This window comes from Neodiprion virginianus, chromosome 3, assembly GCF_021901495.1.
Source record: "Neodiprion virginianus isolate iyNeoVirg1 chromosome 3, iyNeoVirg1.1, whole genome shotgun sequence".
NCBI classification, from domain to species: Eukaryota; Metazoa; Arthropoda; class Insecta; order Hymenoptera; family Diprionidae; genus Neodiprion; species Neodiprion virginianus.
The window spans coordinates 6,458,231-6,486,104 of NC_060879.1; the positions used below are offsets into that span (position 1 = coordinate 6,458,231).

The window sequence follows — 27,874 nt, forward strand, 5'->3', positions numbered from 1 at the left end:
TCGTTTAAAATACCGGCATGTAGATTTCTATATTCAGTGTATTAATAAGGTGTATAACTATAAAAAAACTGTATAAAGAAAATGGATTACTATAAAAAAAAATATATAAAGAAAATGTATAACTATAAAACTGATAAATAATATTTATAACGATAAAAACTGTATAAATGACACGTATAACTGTAAAACTTATCATAAACAGCCCATTTAGGATTTTTGCCTCGCTCCGGCCACCATTTCCTCTTTTTATTTTCGTAGACACCGTATCACTTCAGATATAATTCTCAGTTATACACTCGTTCTATCCCACCAGCGTTTGTTCGTAAACTTGGTATTATTTGGTTTTCTGACCGCAAATATAAAAATCTAAGGACAATTGTAGATTTACGAATTAAATAGGTTTCGATCGTTCAGTCGTCGTCAAAAGAATGGGGGTGAGAGATTGTCAAATCGAAAACCGTCAAAGTAACCGACAAGGTCAAGTCTCCACCTATAGGTTTACCTACTAACTAAGTTGTCTTTGAGTTTGGTGGGCGTATTCAAACTGTTACACTAGAACCCTGAACTGCTCAGAAATAAATAATTTTTACAGAATAGGGTAGGTTTGAGTACTATCGCATCACAAACGCTAACTGTGTGCAAAAAGGTTATGCAGACAAAGCCTAGATCACCGAAGTACAAACAGATTAGTTCTTTGAATTTAAAGAAACAGTGGCAGAATAACCGAAGGACTAACTGATTTGCTGTACTAATTACTAATGCTTGAAACTTCATAAAAAAACGCATTCTGATTGGTTTCCACAGTTAGAAAATAAGTGTGGTAGACATTCAAAAATCGTTAGACAAAAAAAAAAAAAAAAAAAAAAATTAACTTGTGGAACTTATTTTCGCATTTTTGAAAAGTTATCAGGTGATTAAATTCGTTGTACTGATATCAAAAAGGAAATATTGGTATGATTGGAGGTCACTTAACCCCTTAGCAATCAGGTTACAATAAGACTCGGGTGCCACTTTTGTGTTGAAAAAACAAACGATATAAATTCATCCTATGATTCAGTGATCTTAAAAACGATCGTTTACCAAATTACAGTCAAATCGATGTAGCAAAAACATATTTTTTCCAAATGCCCACATATGTGCCACACGACACAAAAGTGACACGGCGTTAGGATAGGAAATTATATACATCAGGCAGAAGAAAAAACCGAAATCACACACCTATGTCCTACAAATGAAAACCAATTATCAGCCGTTATGAAACGTATCGCAAAACAATGCCTACTTTCAGAAGTAATAACAACAGCTTCCCTTTAAAATTCTTAGACGAATTAAACGACTGGTTTAAAAATGAGCTATGTTCGGAGAATCACGGTTTGTCGAGTTAAAAAATAGTCGTACAATTTTCGAAGGAAACGCTAAACTTTGGTTCAACGTGAATAAAAGTAAAATCACATCCTACGAAGAATTTTCAAAAGATAGCCGAGTGGACAAATAGACGATCGGAGAGAAATACCGGGGTTACATTTACGGAGTATTTTTATGACCAGATACATAGAGCATCACGAACTGACAGCCACGTGTCACAATTTGAAATTAATTACCATGTTATCCGACAATATCCACCCAAAGTCATGTATTCTTTCATATAGTCGGTTGACTGCAATGATACTAACTCAACTGTCGAAAAACTGAGAAACTTTTGTTTTTAATAGAAATTTGTTTTTTGGTTTCGATAGAAATTATCATTAATGAACTACAGATGGAAGCAGTATGCTAAAAAGAAATAAGCTGCTGCAACGAATTGTATTAATAAAATTTCAATCGCGTTGGAAAATTAAATGCATATTATGTGATTACGGGACCCAATCCACTGCCGGTAAATACCGCAAATTTGCTGGAGAAAATGATATTGACATTTTATACTTGCCAATTCATCATCCACAAAGCAACTTATCCGAACGAATAATGCGAGACCTAGGGAGCGTGCAGCAGCGGATCAAATTTTCAAGGCCAGTGGTGAAAAAAAAAAAAAAATGTATACGTACATAATTAGGTAAAAAATAAACACATTTTCAAGCACACATTATTTTATATAATATTCTCACGCATATTCCAATTCAATAAGGTTATATATATCGCATCGCTTTCGATGCTCGACAACACGAAGCGTTGCTTTCGAGAGCCCCAAAACATCTGAAGAACAAACATGCCGTAGCCCAATCAAATAGTGATAATTTCGAGGATCGAACGCGACCTGTGATACGGAGCGGATCAAAATTTGTGTCGAAAAAGCACAGTTCCCATACCACAGTCAACGATAACTGGAGCCAGATTCAACATGTCGACGCAAAAAACGCAAACGTAGAATCCGGGAATGCCAATCGCGGATTTTTAAACTAACGAAAAGGTTAGATGGTTCCGAAATTCAGACGATATCGTCGAGAAAGCTCTCACACCTCGGATGCAGTCGTGGGTCGGCACTCCTGGTAAGCTATTGAACGAGCGAGCAAAACTATCCATCCGATGCGGGTGCACAGGGGCAAAATGACGCTTAACGCCGTTGAGATGATCCACCTGAATCCAAACGACGGTCTTATAGACAGGTCTGGGCACTCCGGCTGTAAAACCGTGATCGAAAATGAAGCCGATGTTGTGAATTTTCGCCGCTAGCGCTAGTGAGGGAGAGGTCTACTTAGTCCACATACACCGGCCTCGGAGATTGCAGCGCTCCGGCGTTTCGTGCACAAATTGAGAAACACAGGCTTCAAGACAGTCACGCTGCGTTATATAGGAAGGGGCTTGGAGTGCCCAGACCTGTCTATAACACCGTGATCCAGACCTACCACGTGGCGCCTCATGCTAGTCCACTTTATGTAGAAACGTTGTCCCTGACCAAACTGCTGGACAGGTCACATCGCAAATGACTATTGACGCCACCTGTCGACGATGCAATCCGTACTCAAAGACAAAAACATCCGAAGATGAACGCAAGTGACACGGTCCCGGAACTTCAAACAAACACAGTAGTCCCACTGCCGGCTCCTGCTGACCTTTCCAAAACGAACGCAATTTCGATTTATCGACCGGTTTACCTTTTGCTGTACCAGTTATTCCTGGCTACTGGCTCATCCTTCCTCACGCCAGTTGATTTTCACGAGTTATCAGAAGAACCACAAAGCCTGTCGAAACTCGATCCCTTCGTCTAACCACGGTCCCCTCCCTCACTAACCTCGGAAGAATTCATCGACGAAATTCACCATCCCGACAAGACCACAACCACGTCCAGATCTATGCCTGACCTATAATCAGCCCCAGTACCCGGTAATCCGGCAAATGTTCTCTCATTATAATCTTATGGTCCGCTCGCCTTCCACATTATCCCTCACTGTTATAATTCAGCAAGAATCAATGTCACGGGTATTCGATAACCAAATTCAAATAAGAACTACTCTATTCCCAACGCGTAACCTCGGTTTTTAGATATATCAGGAATTCACCTCCTGTAACAGCTTAATGTACTATCACGTCTTCTGACACCCTGTCTTTCTATCAGGCTACAAAAAAAAGTCCTTCCCAAAAACTGTTGCTTCTTGACAACACCTTTTCTTGTGGGAATGTTGCAAGGTGACGGAATCCGTCTACTGTAATTTTACTTATGATTTATTGAGACAGACCTGCTGCATAACTCAATGTCATTAATTTATTCCATGCGAGGCAAAACAAAGCTCCAAGCTCTCTTCCGGACCACGGCTGGCAGCAACGAGCTTCACTCAATCTGCGGCGTGTCACAGATTTCTTTACTTATTGTCTTATAAACAAATCAGTATAATATTATGAATAACTAGGGCTTAATTAATCGGTAATATCAGCGAATAAGATCTGCTCATACATATTGAGATTTGGTCTTTTTACTTGTCAAATCCCAATATTTTTATTAATGTCTTGCTTTTGATAATCAAAGCATCAAGTAGATGCATCGAGGATTGTACTTCGGTACTTCTATTTGCCAATATCGTTTGAATTTAAAATAGTGAAATTTTCTCAAGGGGGAAAGAATCGAAAATCACATCACGGTCTTTCTGCCTGTCGGAACGCTTGATATGACGAGTTAAATCAGCAGACTTTGGTCCTTCTGCTCATTAAATTATCGATTTTTGAAAGTAGCAGATCTTAATATCTCAGCACACGTCTTAACTCCACGTTATTCGCTCAAATAAAATCAAGTATAAATAACTTTAGAAACGACTTTTTCTCGCGTTACATTTAATCAAGAGTTAAACACTTCTTGTCACCTTCGTAATTTCAATTACAAAATTACCATTCGTCAATAGGCCTTCATAAGGAGTTACAGGGACAAACTTAAAGCCGAATTATTATTAATTCTCTAACGATCCGACAGCTAAGGTTATATTATTAATTACCATTTTATTCCTGCGCACGATTTTCCAGTATTGGAGTTCATTATTATTCTTATACGAGTATGTCCAACTATCCGCCAGTGGAAGTGGAATTATCCTAAGGACCCATCAATCTCAAATACAGTTAAAATAGTGCTAACTTTCAAACATACAAAATTCTTATTCGAATCCATGGCATGTATTCCTCTTATCCCGTTAATTCTTTGAACACACACCTTAATTTTTTTCTTGAGAAGGATCTTGTCGCTCGCCGCTTAAATATTTCCGCTTCGTTTTTAATTACTATTATGCAGAAAGCAATTGGTGCCCAACATCCATATTTCTTTGTCACACTATATTGTTGGAGACAACATTTGTAAAGCAAATAAGATACATATCAATCAGATTTTATCGATTGTCGAAGCAGTCTTATTTCATTGAATTGTCATACTACACACAATTCTAACTTCTCATCATAAATCCAAGATTGAATTTGAAAAAACTATTCAAAAGTTCTCACAAGTTTCAAAAAGCTTTTCATGCATGATCTTTGTGGCAAAACCGTTTTTTAATTATTAGGTAAAATATTCACAATGCATAATAGTCTTCTCATCGTGACTCTCGAATTTTTGGCAATGAACACTTTTTACGCAATACAAATCGATGCGGCGACTCATTCATTGCGACATATCATAAAATTGGAAACTAATATTCACTTTTTTCTTATAAACGCCTTTTCTCGTGCTCGAGTTGGTAGCATTGGAGGCCACATGCTTCGACCAGCATATTCGAAAAAGCCAGAGGGGCCTGCAACTGACAACGACGGGTTGGGTGAAACTTTCCTTCCTTCTTGGTATGTATAGATAATTATTAAATAATTTGAAATTAACAAAACCCAGTCCCGAGTGGGAAGCTCACCTAGCGCTCGCGCATACGCCACAATGAGAAAATGGCCTGAGTTGGCACCTTCCGGGGAAGGCCTTGGTGGGCTCCTTGCATGGACTCAGGGCAACATGCGGCTGTTTATAGCAATTTGTGTAGGGGAGGGTGGCCCACGATCAAGCGTTCGGAAGACTCGATCTCGATTCAGGACAGACATAATAATAAGCAGCCCTAAGTCTGGGTAATTTCTTGATCTGTTATAATTCCCAAATTTCATTATTCGGCTGTGTCACTACGTATACATATAATTATTGTGCTGTGGTATTTTATTACTGCGTGCCTGTAATTCATTGTGAGTGAGACATCATTGGGCTATCTGGTGGAGGTACCGGTGCTGTCCGAAGTCGTTTACAGGGCGTCCCTGAGACGTTGGAGACCTGTAGCTAGTTGGGTTTTTGCCACCCGGGATCCGCACACCGTGCATTGCCACAGTATTGCGAGGGTTGTCCCCTCCAATTGCCAAGTATTGTTCCAATATTGAGAGGGCCGTTCCCTCTGACAGATAAGACAGCTCCCTTAGTTTTTTTAGTCAGGCGAATGATCATTCTCTCATTAAATAGTTTCACATAAGTTAGAGATTCGGACATCGCCTTGCAGCACTTTGTTCACCATTTCATGTACTTGGGTTTTATGTGATTTGTTGAATAAATTCAGTATCTTCGGTTAGCTTGCTCGAGCTTATTTTTACACTCCATGCGGGTTCTTATACCTCAGCAAGCTATTGTTCGTTGTTGGTTTGTCCACGCAAATAGCGTGTTTTTATTCAAAGCAACCGATTACTCATTCTATCCCGAATTCTCCCTTTTGTAGTATGAAAATAATTCAGCCGGCTCACTCAAATGTTGAAAACTGAATGTCTTTTTGGAGAAAATTCGAAGGAGTGATTTTTTTGCAATTTTCTACTGATCGATGCCAGTTTTCTGATGTTTTTTACCGCCCTAGATGAATTTATCATTCAAAAACTTACGAACTTTTCGCCAGAAAAAGAATCTAAAGAAACACGCCATGGACTTGGGCCTATTGCATGCTAAAGACACAGAACCCGCGGAGTTTGTTAGCGAGGTAGAAAGTTTTAAATTCATGGCGGCATCAGTTTTTCCAAATCGAAAAAACGCGATGTCATTACAATTGCCTAATAGCATCAGGGATTTTTCGCTGACCCCAGTCTATCCTAATATAGAGATAGTTTACCGCATTTTCTTGACTATACTAATTATTACTGCATCTTGCAAAAGAGGCTTTAGTAAACTGAAATTCATAAAAACTTACTTGAGATCAACGATGCGACAGGAAAGATTGACAGGCTTAGCTATACTATCTGTGAAAAATCATTTAGCTAAGGCTTTGGAATATCAAGAAGTAATTAATGAATTTAGGAAAATAGCTAATTTATAATTAGCGCTACAACTTGATCTAGCTTCTCTGTACTGTGCAATCGATCGATAAAATTAAATTACGATCGTATTCAACGAATCGGGTGAACGATTATTGATGGTGCCATGTTCTATTAGATTGGGCTTAACGGGCACTTATTCAGCGCTGGGGCGAAAGGGGGCGCATTTGTTTCATACTGCCCAGGGCGATAAATTGTCAAGGCACGGCGCTGAGACTCATCATCGAGAAGCTTCTTCCAGCACTCTGGTGATCAGCGAAGGGAATCAAACATTGTGAGGCTGGCAACGAAAAATTCTTAGAATTTAGGAAGTCAACATTTCTCGGAATCGTCAGACAAGTTGCTACGCAACGTTGAGAGGCCCTTGTCAATCGGCAAGACGTTAAAGCTTCTGTGGATCACACCTACATCGATGCTGAACTATCAGAAAACAAACAGATCGATTGACAAGTTGAGACATGACATCCAGCGGCCGATTGTGGATCCACATCTCCTTCGATGATAAACGAATTTATGTGTAATAAATGATTGTAACGTATGCATGATGGGAGAAAGACGACCATAAAACTTGAAAATTTAGTTCATGAAATGAGCCTTACATCGATTCTCCTCTGATAAAGAGAACTTTGCAACTAGTCGAACTACAAGAGCGAATTGAAGTATTCTTAGAAGATATCTAAGATCCGAAAAAGCTATTCATCAAAAATCTCCGCTCAACGAAGTAATACAAAGTTGGAACGTTGGAACTGTCAATAAAGAATAAAATCAAAGAGTTAAAAAACTGTATGAAAAATGGATTTCATTTAAACCCAACGAAATTGGCAAGTTGGAAGAATTTTTACCCACGAGAAAGCTGTCAGAATTAAAGATTTTCAAAAATTATGAAGTCACGAGTATCAGGAAAGTTCAGATATGATTTCGTTGACGGGTAGTCATAGATGTCGACCAGATGTTCAACATATGCCTGCCGTCACGGATGGCAAAAGTATTATACAAGGGTGCCGTTCTATTCCAAAACACGACGACTGCTACGCAGAAAGATGGGTTGGATACGAAGTACGTGGGTGATCAATATAATTAAATCGAATTTAACGATACATGGACTGCAAACCGACCGACGCCGTTGAATCCTTCAATAAAGAAAACGATATTAAAGCAAAGGAATCAGTCTTGTTTTCCACACCCACTATCCACCTGTTTTCTTGCTGTATAATAAAATATACCTACTTGTCCCCTCTATCTATCTTAGCTCTCTCTTTCTGTCCCTCCCTTTCCTTTTATATTCCTTATCGTGTTCCTCGCTTCAGTACCACGTCTTCATTCACCTGTCCGGGGCTACCAGTTCCTGAACTCCTTTCGTTGACGCCACCTCAGAGAGAAGCGTTATGCTGGGCCAGGAAATCCGCTATCAGGGTAACTCGGCAATACTGGCCACGAGGGATGGATCTACCGGATACCCGCCTATCCACCCGAGATAGGACCATCGACTACCGCCCGCGATCCACCTTCGACTCTCCGAGTGGGTGGTTTTATTATCCCTGGTTCCGACTCCCGCTGACGAGGGCCCAACGAGAACCAAGGAAAACGAAGCCCCGGAACCTAACAAGTACTAACAACGTCCTTCGGGTATCCACCCAGCCTATACTCCGCAGTAGTTACGTCGGAAAATAGTACCAAATCATCCGCCAATGGCGCAACCTTCCTCCACCTCACCGTTCTGCGGAGCCCACCTCTACACCGACGAATGATGCTAATAACTTTCCCTGGTCAACCACAATCGAGGTAGAAAACAAGAAGAAGAATTATGTATACATAGCTGTAGGGAAAGTAGAAGAGAAACGGTCACTTATCAAATCTGTTGAATGCTGGTATAAATTTGTATTTTATCTCTGTATGGTGCCGCCACCTATGGCAAACCAGCTGCACTAAACTCAAGAGAAGAAGCACAACACACAGGTTGTAAAAAAAAGGGTAATAAGAAAGAAGCAGTCGCACTATGTATTATCCTAATCAATAAACATGCAATAACGAACTACCTATCCACGGTTATTTAACAAAATTATTAAAAGAAACTTCACACCTTCAAAGACAATATCTCCGTATAAGAAAAGTAACCAACAAATTGGAGGGCGACCCATCTTTTGAGAACGATCGTTACTGCCTGCTTCGAGATATAGTATTCCAACGACCCCGTATAAACTCAACCTGGAGAATCGTTATACCTTTCGAAATGGTATCAAATATAATCTAATATATTCATGAAACAATGAGACACGCTGGTAAACAAATATGCATCAATTTAGCGGACAGATTCCATATTTGGCCCGGATGTCAGGAGCAATTCGTCAATACATAAGCTCACGTGGCCCATTTCAATGGGTCAAACCTTAAAATATATGTATGGGCTCACAAAGCTCTAGTTACATCCCACGTGACAAAAATGAATTTATTGCACAAGATATTTACGGTCCTTTGCCCTCATTAACAGGACGGTTTCAATAGACACTCCTAATAGTTGACACATTCTCATAACTAGTTTCATTATATCCAATAAACAAAACTACTGCAATAATAACCAATTGTTCTTGTGTGAACGCTTCTGAACTTTGAAATTGTAAAGATAAGGGAGTAACAGAACTATACTACCGTGACAGGCTAGAAATATACAGAATAATATACATTAAATGCATTAATATACATGCAATAATATATACATATATGCATGTAGAATTGAGTAGATATAATAAATGCATTTTGAAGCGTACACGTTACACACATCGATACATACAATATTTTCATGCAGTCAATTTTATAAGGTTATATAATATATCACGTCGCCATCGATGCTCAGTGACACGAAGCGTTGCTTTTGAGAACCCCAAAACATCTGATGAACAAACATGCGGTAGTCCAATCAAATGGTGATAATTTCGGGAATCAGATGCGGTCTGTGATACGCAAGGGTTCACAATTAGGGCCGAAAAAGCACAATTCAACCTGCCAGATTCAACATGCCGACGCAAAAAAAGCAAACGTAGAATCCCGGAATGCAAAACACGATTTTGCAAACTAACGAAAAGGTTAGAAGGCTTCAAAATCCAGATGATCTCTTCGAAAAAATTCTCACACCTCATACCCAGTCGTGGATTGGTGCTCCTGGTAAGCTACTGGACGAGCGAGCAAATCTGTGTGTAATGCTATGCGTTTGCAGAGTCAAGTTGACGCTTCATGCCGATTGCGAAGAATTACCTAAATCCAGAAACTATCCCGTGGTGCCTTATCTCAATTCATTTGAAGCAGGAGCGTTTTCCCTGATGAAACTGTTGGACAGGTCACATCGCAAACGACTATTGACGCCACCTGTCGACGATGCAATCCGTACTCAAAGACGAAAACATCCGAAGATGAACGCAAGTGACACGGTACCGGAACTTCAAACAAACACAGTAGTCCCACTGCCGGCTCCTGCTGACCTTTTCCAAAACGAACGCAATTTCGATTTATCGGCCGATTTACCTCTTGCTGTACCGACCATTCCTGGCTACTGGCTCATCCTTCGTCACGCCAGTTGATTTTCACGAGTTATCAGAAGAACCGCAAAGCCTGTCGAAAGTTGACCCCTTCATCGAACCACGGTCCCCTCCCACACTGACCTCGGAAGAATTCATCGACGAAATTCATCATTCTAACAAGACTACAACCACGTCCAGATTTATGCCTGACCTATAATCAGCCCCAGTACCCGGTAATCCTGCAAACGTTCTTTCATTATATTCTTATTGTCCACTCGCATGCCATATTATCCCTCACTCTAATAAATTCATTCGTAAATAAAAGCATCATTACATGAATTGTATTTTGTCATTATTGACTGTTAATACCAACGAGAATTTAATCATACAAGAAACACGGTCACGAAATTCAAACCTCATCTAATAATTCAGTATGAATCAATTTTACGGGTATTCGATAACCAAATTCAAATTAAAACTATTCTATGCCCAACGAGTGACACCGACTTTTAGATATAGTTGGAATCTACCACGTGTAAATAGCTCAATGTAAAATAACGTTTTCCGACACCCTGTCATTCTATGAGGCTACAAAAAAAAAGTCCTTCCGTAAAACTGTCGCTTCTCGACAACACCTTTTCGTATGGGGATATTGCAACATATTCGAATTCGTCTACTATAATTTCATTTAAAATTTACTGAATTTCACCAGCTACGTTAATACAATGTCATTAATTTATTCCATGCAGGGCGAAACAACGCTCCACAATCTCTGCCGGATCACGACTGGCAGCAACGAGTTTCACTCGATCGAATGTATATTACATTAATATATATTATTATTAATGTATATTACATACGTTTAAGAACGAGGCAATATGCCTGTCAAGAAAATTTCAAATTAACCAAATATTTTGCTGAGAAAAAAAAATATCTAAATTCACCAACCGATAAATATTTTTGAAAATCGTATTTATTATTCCACAAGCACCGTATTTTTCTCCCTTTTTTCATGATCCTAAGAAATTCGAAACAACACGACAGTCTTGCGTCGCGAACTTCTCATCTCCGAGGCGTTTGAAATCCGTTAAACCCACGGTAAGTGGTGTTGATAAGTATCACACGTGAACAGGTATCGTTTATTCCTGTTGTCGAAGGGTGACCGAAGATACGAGGCATTAAACAGATCTACCGAATACACTGATACACAAGTGTCGAGACTATAGAAATATCAACATCCAAAGGTACAATAGAATTCATTTGACCGTAACGTACTTCCAAAGTTGTATGCTTAGTTTATACAACGTGTACAATATACTGTATCAAAAAAATCTACTATTTTTTTTTTCGAAATACAAGTCGCAAATATTGTTTCAAAGGACGAGAATAATAATAAATATTAATATTCAGAGGTGCCTCATCGTGATTGTTTATTTCCCATTTCAATATCATGGGAATTTTTTTTTTTTGTCTTTGAAACTATAACTCGTCAACGCATTAGCGTGCTGATAAGAACACTACATATTTTCCTAGAGAAATGAACGCTCTTCAAAAAAAGCCTGTTATCATTTTATGATAAATCTTGCGTCGCGAACTTCTCATCTCCGAGGCGTGTGAAACCCGTTAAACCCACGGTAAGTGGTGTTGGTAAGTATCACACATGAACAGGTATCGTTTATTCCTGTTGTCGAAGGGTGACCGAAGATACGAGGCATTAAACAGATTTACCGAATACACTGATACACAAGTGTCGAGATTACAGAAATATCAACACCCAAAGGTACAATAGAATTCATTTAACCGTAACGTACTTCCAAAAGTTGGATGTTGATATTTTCCGATAAATTCAAACTGGTTTATAATTATTAAACCGCGAATAACGTGTCAAAAATATTTTCCAGACTCAAATTAGTATAATTTCAGGAAGCACACGAAATACTGAGAGCAATTAATTCTTCGTGGTTATTGGCGAAGAGAGTATATTTCATTCAAATTCAAAAGATTTTTAATTTTTCACGAGTGAAACTTGATCTGCAAACCTACTCTTGTTTAGGCAACTCATAATCAAGGATTCAGCTGTGCAATCAATTCAAATGCGTTAAAACGAATAAATCAGATTCGAGTGGCGAACCGACAATTCAATAGAATTAAGAAAAGTTCATTTAACTCTAAAAAAAGAGTTCAGTAGATCGTGAGCAAAACTTCAATTGCTTAAGCGGTCGCCTATTGGAACTGGAATGTGTACAGACGGAAATAATTTTTACACAATTCAGACTACAATTGTATAGACGAAATATAAACTTGTCTAAATCACGTAATTTCTCTTATTGCGTAGATTTTGACATTATGCGAAACCCAAATTATTGAGATAAGGATAATAAATGAATAAGATCGAACCAATATGATGACCACGAAGTCCAAAATGGCGATTCATCGACAGGAAACCACTTGTTGCAGGGTTGAAATATCGGCAGCAACACTTGAATTTGACGATAAGATATTTTATCATCCAAACGCGAGTTTAAACGGCAAACGTAGGGATACGAACAGATTTATCATACTTGCAACTTCGCGACCCGGTGGAATCGGCTTGTTTACACTGAAAGCAACCGCGCTCTGGGACAGCTCAGAGAAAACTGAGGCTCTCGATCCTCGTGCGCGAAGATTTGGCGATCGGTGATTCGAATCGGCGAAATTCGTCGGTAAGCCGTGTTTCAAATGTTCGGTACACTCGGTCGAATACTTGGCGGAAGAAAAATATGACGAGACGTATGTTTTGAAACTGCGACTCGTCAAATCGATGGATTTGGAAACCGATACAAATTAATTTTCTGACAAATATTTAGATTTCACGCAAGCGTTGGAATCAATATAATATTTTGCAACTACATTTCAGCCAAAATGCGAATTCCAACGCGAAATGTATTGATGTGTCAAGAGCTGGGGGAAAATGAAGGTTTTGCTTAATCCTCAGATAATTACATCGTTCTTTCATGTACTTTAAGTTCGATCGAAATAATTCTTTTATTAGATTTAGAAAAAAACGATGGAAAAAATGGATTTTTCCAAAGTTCAAGACTCACGTAACTCCTTAATTATTTTATTCGGTAAAAATGATTGTCGTATTTACGATAAGGCTGATTACAGGGTGAAAGGAAGCTGCAAAGTTTCAGCTTCCAAAGTCGACTATGTCTACAGATATGATAATGCAATGATTACAGAATATACGCCGCTATAAGACAGTCATTTTTGGAGCTTAGTTGATAGCCGACAAAAACATAATGTTGCTAAGTGTAAATGTGTATATAAAATTAAGAAAAACGCCTCTGGGGTTTTCGTGGTACTGATATCAGCCCGGCAATCGCATTCGTTGCATTGTAAATCTTACCGGCTATCAACTTACTAGTTGTGTTGCCATTCTAATCTATATAAATATCAATTCGTAAGTAACAAGCGCATGTTAAAAGTAGCGCAATGGAGGTCAACGAACATGACCGTTCCACCATAAGGCTCGCAAAAATGATTTTCGAATCAGGAAATACCACCCCATTGATGGTTTTATATGAAGAAACAGCTTCCAGAAAACTTTTGAATGACTTTCTACTAACTACATGTAATTATAATTTGGATGAAGAGTATCACAAGTTCTTGGACTGTGACATACTGGAAGTAGAAAACCTTGATACAATGGAGGATGATGATGAACTTGTTCCTAATGAAACCATTAGAGTAACAGTAGCTCAAATTAATAGAGCATTAAATTCCGATTCTATGCTGAGCGAATTCTATGGAGAATCATACGATGAATTCTCAGATCATGATACTTACGATTTCCTGATTGATTCAGGTTTAATAGAACCAGGGCAGGCATACTTTATTGATAAGAATGAAATTTATATGGACATAGATGAAGAGAACATGGATACAGAAGATTGTCCGATTGGAGCAGAGGTGATTAATATGATACACTCCAACAAACAGTCCTATGAAAAGTATGACCATGGCGATGAAAATAAAATTTCTAATGTCAGCTAACATTATTCGCAATTATTCGCAATTGGTAATCAAATTGAAACGACCATGGAACTTTTGGACGTGTCGACGCCGTTTCCAAATGGTGAGCTTGATGAATCATCAAAATTCTTATAAAATTTGTTTGCGCAAGAAAAATTTATACGGGTCGAAATAAGCTGGTCGAGTATGGAATCGAAAGATTAAGCATAGGTTACGTTCAATCAAAATGTGAATTTTGTGTTTGTAAAAACAAAGAAGAGAACATTTGTACGTTGATGATTTTTTTGTTTTTAATAACTGTATGAAAGAGAGAAAAAAATTGATTGATATATTAAAAGGTAACTTTAATGTCAAGTGCTAACGAGGCAATATGCCTATCAAGAAAATTTCAAATTAACCAAACATTTTGCTGTGAAAAAAAAATATCCAAATTCACCAACCGATAAATATTTTTAAAATGGTATTCATTATTCCACAAGCAGTGTATTTTTCTCCCTTTTTTCATCATCCTAAGAAATTCGAAATAACACGACAGTCTTGCGTCGCGAACTTCTCATCTCCGAGGCGCGAGAAATCCGTTAAATCCACGGTAAGTGGTGTTGATAAGTATCACACATGAACAGGTATCGTTTATTCCTGTCGTCGAAGGGTGACCGAAGATATGAGGCATTAAACAGATCTATCGAATACACTGCTACGCAAGTGTCGAGACTATAGAAATATCAACACCCAAAGGTACAATAGAATTCATTTGACCGTAACGTACTTCCAAAAGTTGTATGCTTAGTTTATACAACGTGTACAATATACTGTATCAAAAAAATCTAATATTTTTTTTTTCGAAATACGAGTCGCAAATATTGTTTCAAAGGATGAGAATAATAATAAATATTAATATTTAGAGGTGCCTTATCGTGATTGTTTATTTCCCATTTCAATAACATGGGAATTTTTTTTTTTTTTTATCTTTGAAACTTTATAACTCGTCAACGCATTAGCGTGCTGATAAGACCACTACATATTTTTCTAGAGAAATGGACGCTCTTCAAAAAAGGTCCGTTATCATTTTATGATGAATCTATTATTTCAAAAGTTATTTAAGATCAAAGGTCAGCAAGAGATCCCGAGAAACGAATCAACAGCGCTAATAGCCAAAAAAATGCGACTGGAGTCAGCAGAAGATTTATTCTATTACGTATTTTTACGAGTGGTGGCAATTATTCAAAATTTTACACGCAGATACTTTTTTCACATTGAAATAATGATGAAATTTTTTCAATAGTTGCACACTTGCGTTTTGTGATCGAATGTGTTTTGAAAAAATTGATAGTTCTTCGAAATTAATTTTCTAAATTTGTTGATCGAATCAAAAATTACTTTTCAATGCAATTTTACTCTAATCATATAAGTCCCGTTTACGTATTACGTGACCGGTATAATATTTTGCAGAACGTTTAGATCACGATGACGAAAATTCATTTAAAAAATATTCGTGACTTCAACATTGCCGGTGGCTAAAATTCTCAAATTCGCAAATGTCGATTCGACGGGTTATGACGGGTTCGGCGGGGCATCCAGAAGCCTATATCGTATTTGAGTTAAGAATAGTACACTTTGAAATAAGCCTTATGATATGGTAATATTATAGGTAAAATTGTTGCTCAAAGTTATAATTCAACTGTTGGCGATAAAAAGACGGACGACTTAGGGGCCTGATTATTTTGAAAAACAGAAAAGAAGCCAATCAGTCCTTAACAGAAGAAAATATTTCAAGAAAAACGGACAAACTACGTGAATTCCTTGTTTTAAAAAATATCCAAAAGGTGTATTAAAAGGTATACGGGTCAACTTTGCATCATTTTTATGTATATAAAATTGATTTTTGAATTCAACAACATTCCTATCCGTGGATCAATCTATCAACTGTACCGAGTATCATTGGCAGTACTAGAAGCCAAGATACAGTTTGTTCAGCGCGGCATCTCGTCCATACAAAATAATGAGGACGACTATAAACACAACACATTTAACGAAGAGTGGCTACAAGCCGCAAAAGCAGTGGTTGTGTTACCAGACCAGATCAGCACGATCGTAAATGCGTCAAGCACTAATGTTACACAGACTTTAGAATCAGAAATAAATAAAGAAATTGCAGATTTTACCGAAACCAATGCAGTGTATTACATATGTGGTTACTTGGCTACCAAATTTCTTAAAAACCATAAATGTAAGGAGTGTCAGGCATATATGATTCTTCCAGATTCCTCTGTGGCTTATAATGATTATAAATTGTTTACGATTATGAAAAACTATGCTAATACAAATGGCCTCAAGTATTCCACTGAAACACTTTTTAATATTGTGTTGAAATGGGATCAGAAATTTCAAAATATTATTAAAAGCATTTTACATTACAAAGATATTTCGAATGAAATAAACAAAGTACTGCGGAAAGAGTGCCCTTTGTTTAAATTATGCTCCCCAGAAGCTACGAATGTATTCATTAATACATACATCAGAATTCGTTGCTATTGGGAAGCAAGATTCATAAGACGAGCATTAGCGAAGTCCGTAGTACAGTCGAAGAAAGTTGTAGGCGTAGAAAGTAGTAATAAGAAAAATAACGAAAGGAAGAAAATGACTAAATTTTTGTAGTATAATCATGTATTGATATATTGTGATACAACTAGTTTTATCCGAATTTATTGTGATTAATAAAAATATATATCATGTAAATTGTGTTTTCAATTTATCTCCAATTCCTTCATGATGTTACGTTGCGTGCGTGTGTTTGGCGGAACCAAATTGAATATACCGCCTTTTTCGAATGTTTCACGGTTCCGACTCGACAGATGGCGCTAAAACTCGTATATCCTCAATTTACATTGCGGCCTTATGGCAGCTTCCACTCTATCCTATAAGGTCGAAGCACATAAAATTACAGAGGCCATGGGCAGAATGCAGAAGCCGTAGCGCATGCGCAATTGCGAAAGTCCAGTAGAGCCATATGGCTTCTGCATTCTGCCCATGGCTTATGGATTTTCAATCTACATAAAAATCCATAAGCCATATTCCATGGCATAACAAACACAGAAGCGTGCGTGATTGTACCACTGTTGATTACCTGCAACTCAAAAGAATAGGATATACATTTTAACAGACAGGTAGGCACTTTTATTGTTCAATAATTAATGTAGGTAAAATTACATACTGGACATGGGTGTCAATATTTCGTCTTTTGTAAATACAACTTTGAATCCTGGGCAGTGTAACATTTTGAGGTTAGGCGGATTTACGTGCATGATTTCTCCAACTCAAATTTACCACATGAATAATTTATTATCTAATTATTACAATACATCGGTTGTATGATGATTTTCTTTATATTCCATATGAATATTCAGATCTTGCCGTTATAGACATGGACAACGATCATACGGATTACTGTCGACGAAGCAATAATTCAAGGAATTTCGAAGACTGTGGAATGCAAGAAAATTTGGATCCTCAAGTGGTACTGCAAAATCAAGAAGAGCGAGGTTTTGATGAAATCTTGATAGATGCGGTTAAAAGCTATCCGCATCTGTACGATACAAGCTGCAAAGACTACCGCGATGCCATTAAAAAAGAGAACTCCTGGGTGGAGATAGCCGGAGTTTTGAATGCGACTCGTCAGTATTATTTTTGTTTGCCAATGAAGTATTCTTATATGAGCAACCTTGCTCACTCTAAATTAAGGTCGATGATTGAATTCGAATGACAGATTTCTCTTGCAGACATTTGCAATGTGATTTGCATCTCAATTCAATCTACCAATTATATCGAGTTTCACTTGCCGTATTAGAGGCAAAAGTTCAGTTCGTGCAGCGCGGAATTGCGTCAATACAGAACAATGAAGATGACTTTAAACACAATACGTTTAATGAAGACTAATCAACTAATTGTAAATTACATAATGCAAAATATTGGAATATCAATTGGGAAATTTTTGAAAAGCCCCAAGTGGGGAAAAAGCAGCCCAGGAAAAAATCGTCCATCTTGGCAGGCAGCGTTAGTAAAAAACCACATGGCGGGCGCAGGCTGAATTATCTAATTTTCCATACACTTCAAGGGTCATAGTCAATCAAATGTAGACCATGTCTCACAAGTCAACGCGCCATGGTGTCATATTCGTCAAACACTTCCGTTCATTTTGACTTATCGGAGAATAATCGTGAACGATAAAAATAACGGGAAAAATACAGTAACGAGGGTTAATGGTTTTCATTTGACACTGTTATGCAGACTAAATTAAGAGGGTCGTTCAAGCGGAAAATTCCACGGCTATAATGAGTCCCCCCCCCCCCCCCCAACAGAACCGGATTAGAAGTTGATGGAAACCGTAAGCATGCATATTTCATGCTGACTCAATTTGCGTGTTCCCGAATTGCGACGAATTTTATTTGAAATGAACGTAGGTTCGACTCGAACTGAATGATTTTCCCATTTCACCAGCACTATTTCGATTCACATTCCCAGTATTTTAAAAAAGTTTACAAGTACGTTCGAGAATCCTTTTCAATATGTTTTCTCTCGTCAAATTCGATAACCTCAAATACTACGTGACGCCGTCGAAGAAAGTCAAAAAGTATTAATTTTAACTTCTTTTCGTTTCTATCAATGGCTCCGAAGTCCTCTATCATCAGGAGAACGAAGTCAAGACGTCGCCGCGGTCAATGTTAGAACATTTAGATCTAGAATGAGAGGATCTGTGACTACAAATAATACGAGCATTATTGGTTATTTGAGTTTAGCACGAACGATACTTACTTCCCTCCCAGTTAATAAGGGCTTCACAGCGCTCTTTGATGTTTTGTTTAACATCATTAAATATGTTGGAGGTGAAAATAATGAGATAACTATGTTCTCTGGTGCATACGCCGCGTTCAAGATAACGCCTGGCAGTTTAATGATAAACTCACCTTTGTTAGCAATGGTACAAGATGATATTTGTCTTGTGAAATACAAAGAAGGATCAAAATATGATGCACATCTCATAGCTGTGGACGGTAAGAAATTTCTGAAAATATGAACATCATAAACAATATTTTCTTTCATTCTGAGTAAGAGATGTTCGATTTCGATTGTTGATTAAGGTTTGTTAACAGACAATCGAGTCGTAAGATATTCACGCCAGTTCATAGCACAGATTAATTTTTGGACTATCTACTAACGAAAATGCACGTACTGATCAAATATAGTATGTATGTATGAATACATATATGAAGCATATGAAGCACACCTCAAATTGAACCGTGTGTAACTCCTAACGATTTATAGATTTGGTCCACAATTTTTCGTGTTGTTCCAACTCTCAAGGGCACTCAAATTTTTGTAAATGATAGTATTCACTTATATAAAGATGTTAACACATTCTCGACAATATCGTATCAGATATGAAAATTATGAAGCCTAAATCCAGGATGCGCCAACCGTTACTTTTTAATTTTTTTTTTCGTTTTTTAGTTTTTTCTCAGAAGTAAAAATTAGAAATAATCGGCCACAGCAGTTGAGTCTAGTGTAGGCTGCTGCTTAAACAATTTTATATAAAACCTAGAATCTATCAGAATTGCATAACGAATGCGATTGTCGAGCTGATATCAGTACTACGAAAATATATATATATATATATGTAGGGGGCATACTTTGAGCCACCGTTATTTGACAGTGTATGTATATTTTTTTTATACCTGACTATTTATAGAAATATATCAATTTTGGTATGCATCGCATTCTTCGAGATTGGCTATATATATATATATATATATATATATATATATATATATATGAAGTATGTTATTTTATCGAATATCGTTTAGCGGTTGATGATATTTTCATGCACTTATGGGCAATGCGCAAATCGATTTCGTGTTGCGCTTGTAAGTTCCGTGAGTTGTTTTAACGGTGACGACTCTGACCACGCCATCGCCTCCCGGATGTAGCTCGACCACTCGACCCAGGTGCCACTGCATACAAAGTTGATTCTTGTCGATTAATAGGACGATAGCGTCCTGTGCGATGTTTTTCAGGTACTGGATTTCCGTCCTGGCTAACAAATTTTTGTTATCTTAAACTTTTCTGTGATTTATTCACTATGTCAACACCTACTACACCTTCAACCACCGTCGAATCGACATCTGCTGATCCTATTAAAGGAAAAGCTAAGTCCATCAGAAGCGGCAAAGGAAAGGAAAACTTCAGAGCGAAGAAATCCACTGGAACCGACGACGCTAATAAGAAAGCATTATACGATCAACTACTATTTGGATTTAAACATATCAATAACGCAATGCTAAGTATGCAAATTGACATCATGCTCCAGAAGACATACGATTCTGGGTGGTAGGAATATTCCGAATTGTTCATTAAGCCCAAGCAGAATACACGAGTTGTATTTGGTATTGACGCGTCTTACTCCCGTCACGTTATTACTCTTCCCCAACCTCCAGATCCGTCATTTTCTTGGTAGGTAGAGTTTCCAGGCGAATGACGAGGTTTATTTTATTTAGATCCATCACGTTCGATGTAAAGTTTATAAATTTCACGTACTGTGGATACTAAAGTTCACGATAGGAAGTCTATGAGATAAGTAATGCAACGTTCCCATTCTTTTACTGGTTCACCCAGACTCTTGAGAAAGCGAATATGTTGTCAGATTGTATCGATAAGTTCGCCGAGTGCTTTTGTATTTTTGCAGTCGCGGTATATCTTGGAGTATAGATCAGTAACCTAAGATGTCCTCACTAAATATGTCAGAATTGAGTGCAGGCACACAACGCACCCACAAATAAACATTTTTCAAAGTATACATGTATCACGTTTTTTCTATGATATTAGTTACAGTTACTCCGAATTCGTTCAATAACTTGTGTTAAGAAACTTTCAGTATAAATAGATACGCAATACACAGTAAATTTATACTCGAGTAAACAAATAATCTCAGTATTTTAAGTATAAGATCATGAAAGTTGAATTGTTTTGTGGACTTCACACGATGTCATACATGGTATCTTTTTCATTTAAGTTTCTCATTATAATTTTTTTCAATACCAGTTTTGTAGATCTAGAGTTAAGACACAGTTGAATAAGAGTGGAGTGACGACGCGATTGCCTCAAGAACAATAAATTTTATATCATTAGGTTATTTTGAATGATACCCGTCTTTACTCTCAATCTAGAAAACGTCTCACTAATAATTTAACATTAATCTTTAAAATGAAACATGGGATCCTCCTCCCGAAAAAGGCGCGCGGCTTTCTCCTTTCTGGATAGTTGAATGAACAAACTATTTGATCTTCAACTAGAAGCCTCAAGAACTTACTTGAAATTCTTCCAAATTTTTGGAACGCTTTGAATGGCCAAAATCAAGAAGTCAAAATCGAGGCGTCGAAGAATCAATACTAGAACATATAGATCTAGAATGAGAGGGTCTGTCACTACGAACAATTCGAGCGTTATTGGGTATCTAAGCCTTGCCAGAACGATACTTACTTCTTTGCCTATTGGTAAAGACTTTTCAGGATTGTTTGATGTTGTATTTAACATCATAAAGTTCGTTTCTGGCGCAACAGAAAAGACCACTATGTTTAGTGGTGCTTACGCGGCTTTTAAGATAACCCCGGGCAGTTTAATGCTTAACTTGCCAACTTAGCAAGGTTCACTTTACGCATACTCAAAACCATGTTTCACTTTAAAGGTTACATCTAATATTCTTGGTTGAAATTTAATGTAATTATTACATAATCAACCAGTAAACGAAATATTCTCATTAAATATGAAAGAATTATGAACGTATAAAAATCAATATCACCAGTTGGATTTTTGCGAGATGAAATTTTGTAAGAGTAAAAACGAGTCAATAAATTATCAAACATAGTTTGAAAAAAAAAATATAAAAATTCTCAAAACTTAGTCATAAATCACTCTCATGTTAATATGTACGAGTATACCTAAGTGAAAAAAACTAATCACTCAGAGAGAGTATCTGCATTGATGTATAAGTAAAAATAGAATGAAACAAGTTGGAAAACTTAACTTGTGCATATATTGTAAAATTCGACAAAAGATTAAGGAATCAAATCCACCAGGATACTAAGGTTAGATGTTGAGGATATTAAGGTTATTCATTGTAAAATAAGTTACATATCATGTTAGTTTAAAACTGCAAGTAGAGACAATCGATTTCCACTAGTGCAGTAGTTCGTTAAAATGATTGATAACAAAAAGATTTATAAAATGATGAACAATAGTATAGAAGTACTGGAGATTCAAGCAACTATGCTAAACATTGTAAAAAAACGATGAGGCAAATAGTGATTCGAATAAGGGCAATATTATTGATATCCACGATTAGTCGAGCGTTGGTGGGTTACGATTGTGAAGGCGCATCCATAAATGCATTTCAAGTCAACGCAATCAGCAAAGAAGATCATAACAGGAAAAACTCAACTGCAACTGCTGCAATTTTTGGAATTTCCGAGGACAGAAATTACATTTGAAGTGGGAATGGATCGCATCCCGTTGAGGAATGCATGTCGAAACCCGAGGACTGGATGGATAGTGAAGTCGGAGAACAATATACCGAAGAAGAATAAATTTTCACAAAATGCAACTTACATCCAAGAACTAGTATAATTCAAAGGACCAGTATGTGATGAAGAAGACTGGAAATTGACGGATGTGGTAGGAATTACATGGTCAGCGTTATGGGATGGAGAAAATCATCACCCTCGTTTCGAAAATGAAAGAAAAAACACACTCATGATGGATTTTGTTCGCCATGAAGACACAAACGGACAGCGGTTTTACTATGAAGGTGTTACACACTCGTCATTGAATAAAATGTCAATTCGGTTTGATTATTGCTACGGGATTGAAGATACGAAAGTACAGGACCGTACCAGCCGATAATGGGAAATAAAACTTCTGAAAACTGTGATCGTATCCCTCAAGAAATAGCCGAGTGAAAAAATATCACTAGTATATTAGGACTGATTATACTTGGCGCTCAGTTGAAGTCATCATATGGATGGATGGATAACAGATGGACGTCGTCACGATGCGTCAAACACATTTTGAAACTAATCGGTACTATTTACGTGGGAATTACAATTACCTGTTCGTTCGAAAACTTCAATCTCAACGAAAGATAACGAGACGATTAACAGCCGAATACTTTGAAAAGTTAGATATTGATTGAAACTTGGATCGGATTCCCACCGTTGTCCCTGCGGTTGCTGAATTACTGAGCGAATTGAGACCAGCGTTTAAACTCCAGTGGAGAGTGTATATGAAACTTATGCTTTCGTCATTTATCAGCGGAATCTACACATCGAATAACTGGTCCGTGCGAAAAACTGGACACACAACGTTTCGAAAGGGACGGCTCAGTTAAAATCACAGACTAAGGAACACGGTGAATTTACAACGCATTTGCGATATTCTAAATCACAGAATCTAGACCTCTCGGAGAATATTTTGGAATTCAGTTGAATGTTATGTCGATCGAATCTTTTACATACCATTTACGGACAAAGCATTCAATTCTCAAGTGCTTCATTGGGTTAATCCATGAACTTGTTTACACGTTTGGGCGAAACATAGTCTGACAACAAAGAAGAGGAAGTAGCCGCCGTAGACCGACAGAGAAGCAGTGCGAGACCACTAATCGAACTTTCATCGCAACGATCTGATGATGTTAAAAAAAAACCGTTCGAACGGCGCGTATTAGAAATTAGTAGGATACAAGACAAACTTGAAAATCGTCAAATAAATCCAAACCTCACTGTCATTTCGGATGATCATTCACTCCTTATTCAATTAAGATTTACATATGATGAATATTAATAATTCATAAAACCGTGGTTCATAAGTAACGCAAATATTCTAGGAGGAACGATTGATTCACACGTTCCTGAGCAATCCGAGTTCTTAACAGCTTCCTTATATATATTTTAATGTAATACAACATAATACATATTCATATATGACATAGAAATGAACAATTGTAGGGCAATTTTTATTATCAAGAAGTTCACGAAAGAGATTCAACTTCTAGTTCATATTACATCAACTTGCTCGACGTTAGTATTTTTTCGTTCGAATTCTTCTATAAATTCATTCCATTCTCCATCTGCAGATTAATATACGCATATATTACAGATATAAGCTAGTGAGCACAAGTATGTAGTTGGTCAATGGTCGAATCAGAGAAACTGTGATTAGATCAAAATAATTATCGACATGATGAGTATTGTCACAAACTTGGTTTAAATAATATTTACTTGTAACATAATCAAATTGAAATATAATTGACAAGGTGAATTTGAGGTAAATTCTTGTAGGGAATTCACCGCAAATCAATGGTGAAAATATTTGTTCGGAAGAGTGTTTCAATGAATCTTTTACCTACCTTGTAATCAATCTAAATTAATTCGGACTCTGTGGGTGGCTTTGTGTGTCTGGCTAAATTCAAATACCATATGGTTTGAGAAACTTTGTCAACAATAAATGGTCGATCCTCATAGAAAAGTTTATAATTCACTCTCGTCAAAATACGAATAACAAATGATTTTGCGAGTCTTTACAGCGTACTTGTTTGATTCGTACATGCGATATCAACTTCTCTAACTTTATTGACCAAATGTAGTTACGATTTTTGTGAATTTGAACATACGGATCGATTTACTGTGAACCGGAACCGATTGAAAAAATCTTTACGTGAAATTAAAATTCATTTTCAGATTAATGAGTAAAAGAGAATTACAAATACAAAGTTAAAAAATAGTTGCAAAAAAAAAAAAAATATACGGAGCATGCATCGACATTATCCCCAACTGTTGTCTGAAAGACTTTGATAATATTGAAAGAAATTCAATTAGCACAAATTAATAATTAATAATATATTCAGAAAAAAAAAACACCATCACTCATTATTAGATAAAGTACTATCATCGTTGCTACCGAGTGTCAACTTTTCGTGTGTGATAATGCTCTTCTCGTGCTGTTTGCTACGCATCAGATATTGTTGGATTGTGAGATCCTCCTGGTCAGAGACACCGCTCGTAATTATCAAATGTGATCTTCCGAAATTCCAAACCTTTGATGATTTTAGACGTCTTCTTATCACCTTTATCTCGGATTCTGAAGGCGCAGAATTTGTGTGTGTGTGTGAATTTGCTCGTGATTCTACAAACTCCGTCATGATCTTCCCCCTGTTTTCAACTTTCATAAGACCCAAAACTTTTTTGTTTGCCAATAGGATGGACGTGGTTTGCAGGATGATCAGAGGTATCGAATCTCAAAATATCCCGTTTGCCGAAATCGTTAACATTCGGTACGGTGAAATTATAGATGAGACTATCCATGCCAATGTACACGGGCTATTCCGCGTCAACCGGATCAGTCAACTCTCAGATATTTTTTTAATTTCGCATGTGGATTATGTAGGGGGAGTTAGATTTTTGTGCCAAGGCGGATGGTTCGAAACATCAAGTTGAAAAACGACTTGTTTTGTGTGATCTGAAGGATGCTTACGCCACGTTCAAGCAACAGCGTCCGAATGATAAAATTGGTTTCACAAAATTCGCGGAACTCCGCCCAAAGCACTGAATTTAGCTGGACCAACAGGAACACATACAGTTCGTGTTTGCAAAATACACCAGAATGTGAAACTTATGTTGGTGTTAGCTCAATTTGTCAGACATTCAAAAGAACGTACCACGATTTGATGAAACAGATATCGTGTGACACTCCAAATCCTTTGTGCTATCTCGGTGATTGTAGTAGTTGTCCAAGTTTTTATATGGTTACACATGAAATGGAAAGTTTATTCGACGATAATTTCGAAGAAAGTATCAGCTACAAACGGTGGTAGTTTTGGGTGACTTTGCTGAAAACTATGCATTTGTTGTTCAAGATGAAATTCAAAGCTTCCACTGGAATAAGAATAAAGCTACCATCCATCCTTTTGTTGCGTATTATGTTGAAAATGAGGACTTAAAGCATAAGAGCTTCGTTATTATCTCAGAAAATCTACAACATAGTACAGTCGCGGTCCATCTGTTTCAGAACAAACTAATCAGTAGGCTTTTTGAGGTCTTCGGTAGTGAAGTTATCAAGAAAATGATTTATTTTACTGACGGTGCTAGTGCACAATATAAAAATAAAAGCAACTTCATTAATTTGACTCATCATTTTGACGACTTTAATGTCGAGGCTGAATGGCATTTCTTTGCAACGTCACATGGAAAAAGTCCATGTGATGGCACTGGTGGAACTGTGAAAAGATTTGCTGCACGTGCAAGTCTACAGCGGCCCAATGAAAATCATATTTTGACTCCAAGGCAATTATTCGAATGGAGTGTGAGTGCATTGAAAAATATCACATTTGACTTCTGCAGCAACAGCGAACACGAAGAACATGAAAAATTATTGAAGCCGCGACTGAACCAAGCAATAACGGTCGAAGGCACTGGACGATTTCATTCATTTTTACCTCTGTCAATAAAAACTGTAGAATGTAGGGCCATTACGTAGAGACTCGGCGCGCCGCAATTTCATGCGCATCGACACCTTCAATGATTTTTTACTCGAAAACGAAGAAAAACACCCCTCTGGAATTAATTCACAGGCTGTAGTACAGTTCAAGGAACATGTCAGAATTTAAAAAAATTTTTTAGTCGTCTCAGTCACTGTTTTAAAAATCTTTGAAAAATTAATTGTTAAATAAACAATTGATGACAACTTTTTTTTACCACTTCGTATTTTTTTTTAAATTCTACGGAGCTTTCCGCGTAATTTGAAAAAAAAAAGTATTATGTCTGATTTTTTGCCGAAGTGATGAATTTTTGAAAAAAATGGGAGTCTAATTTGTTATTGTTAATTAAAAATCGAATTTTGCATTATGAGATTCTTTCTTTGGCACAAAAATCTAACTACCCCTGCACAATCCACATGCCAAATTAAAAAAATATCTGATAGATGACTGATCCGGTTGACGCGGAATAGCCCGAATGCATCACCGGCTACAACCACACACGGTACCGTTTTTTCTCGAGCTGGTAATGCACTTGATGGCGGTAAACGAAGATCACCCTTTTCCAAAGCATTTGCAAGAGAACAATGACCAAATACTCCGCCATCAGAAATTCTCCCGTTACAGCCAATGTCGCGGTAAAGAAATTTATAATTAGCGCCAACTAATGCCATTAAAACAATACTGTGGGTGCCTTTGTAATTGTAATAATAACTGCCACAATCCTTAGGAGCTTGAAGAACGATGTGTTTTCCGTCGAGAGCTCCCAAGCAGTGTGGAAAATTCCACTGATCTTCGAAATCTTTCGCAATCCAAAACCATTCTTCGCTTGATTTGAGCGTCTGAAGAATCAGAGATAATATATAATTTTAAGAGAAGATACCATCGAGATGCGAAAAAATCACCAATATTGTCGATTTTTCTTCTTCATAGTGAGCATCTCCCCCGAAACTTGGTGGAATGTTGGAAGGGACATAAAAGACGAAAGTGTATTTTTTTCCTTTGCAATAAACAAAAATACACTTTCGTCTTTAATGTATCC

At 37.3% G+C, this 27,874-nt stretch overlaps 1 long non-coding RNA gene across 2 annotated transcripts in view; it reads right to left on the minus strand.

Annotated features, from left to right (window-relative positions):
• The window catches only part of LOC124299715 (uncharacterized), a 116,050-nt gene that overhangs the window by 19,275 nt on the left and 68,901 nt on the right, over positions 1–27,874 (minus strand). Inside the window, exon 1 of one of the 2 annotated variants that reach the window (XR_006907044.1) lies at positions 12,642–12,907. The exons of the other annotated variant lie outside the window; for it this stretch is intronic. This is a non-coding gene — a long non-coding RNA (uncharacterized LOC124299715). Of the gene's footprint in view, positions 1–12,641; positions 12,908–27,874 lie in introns of those variants that run through there. 2 annotated transcript variants of the gene reach the window in all.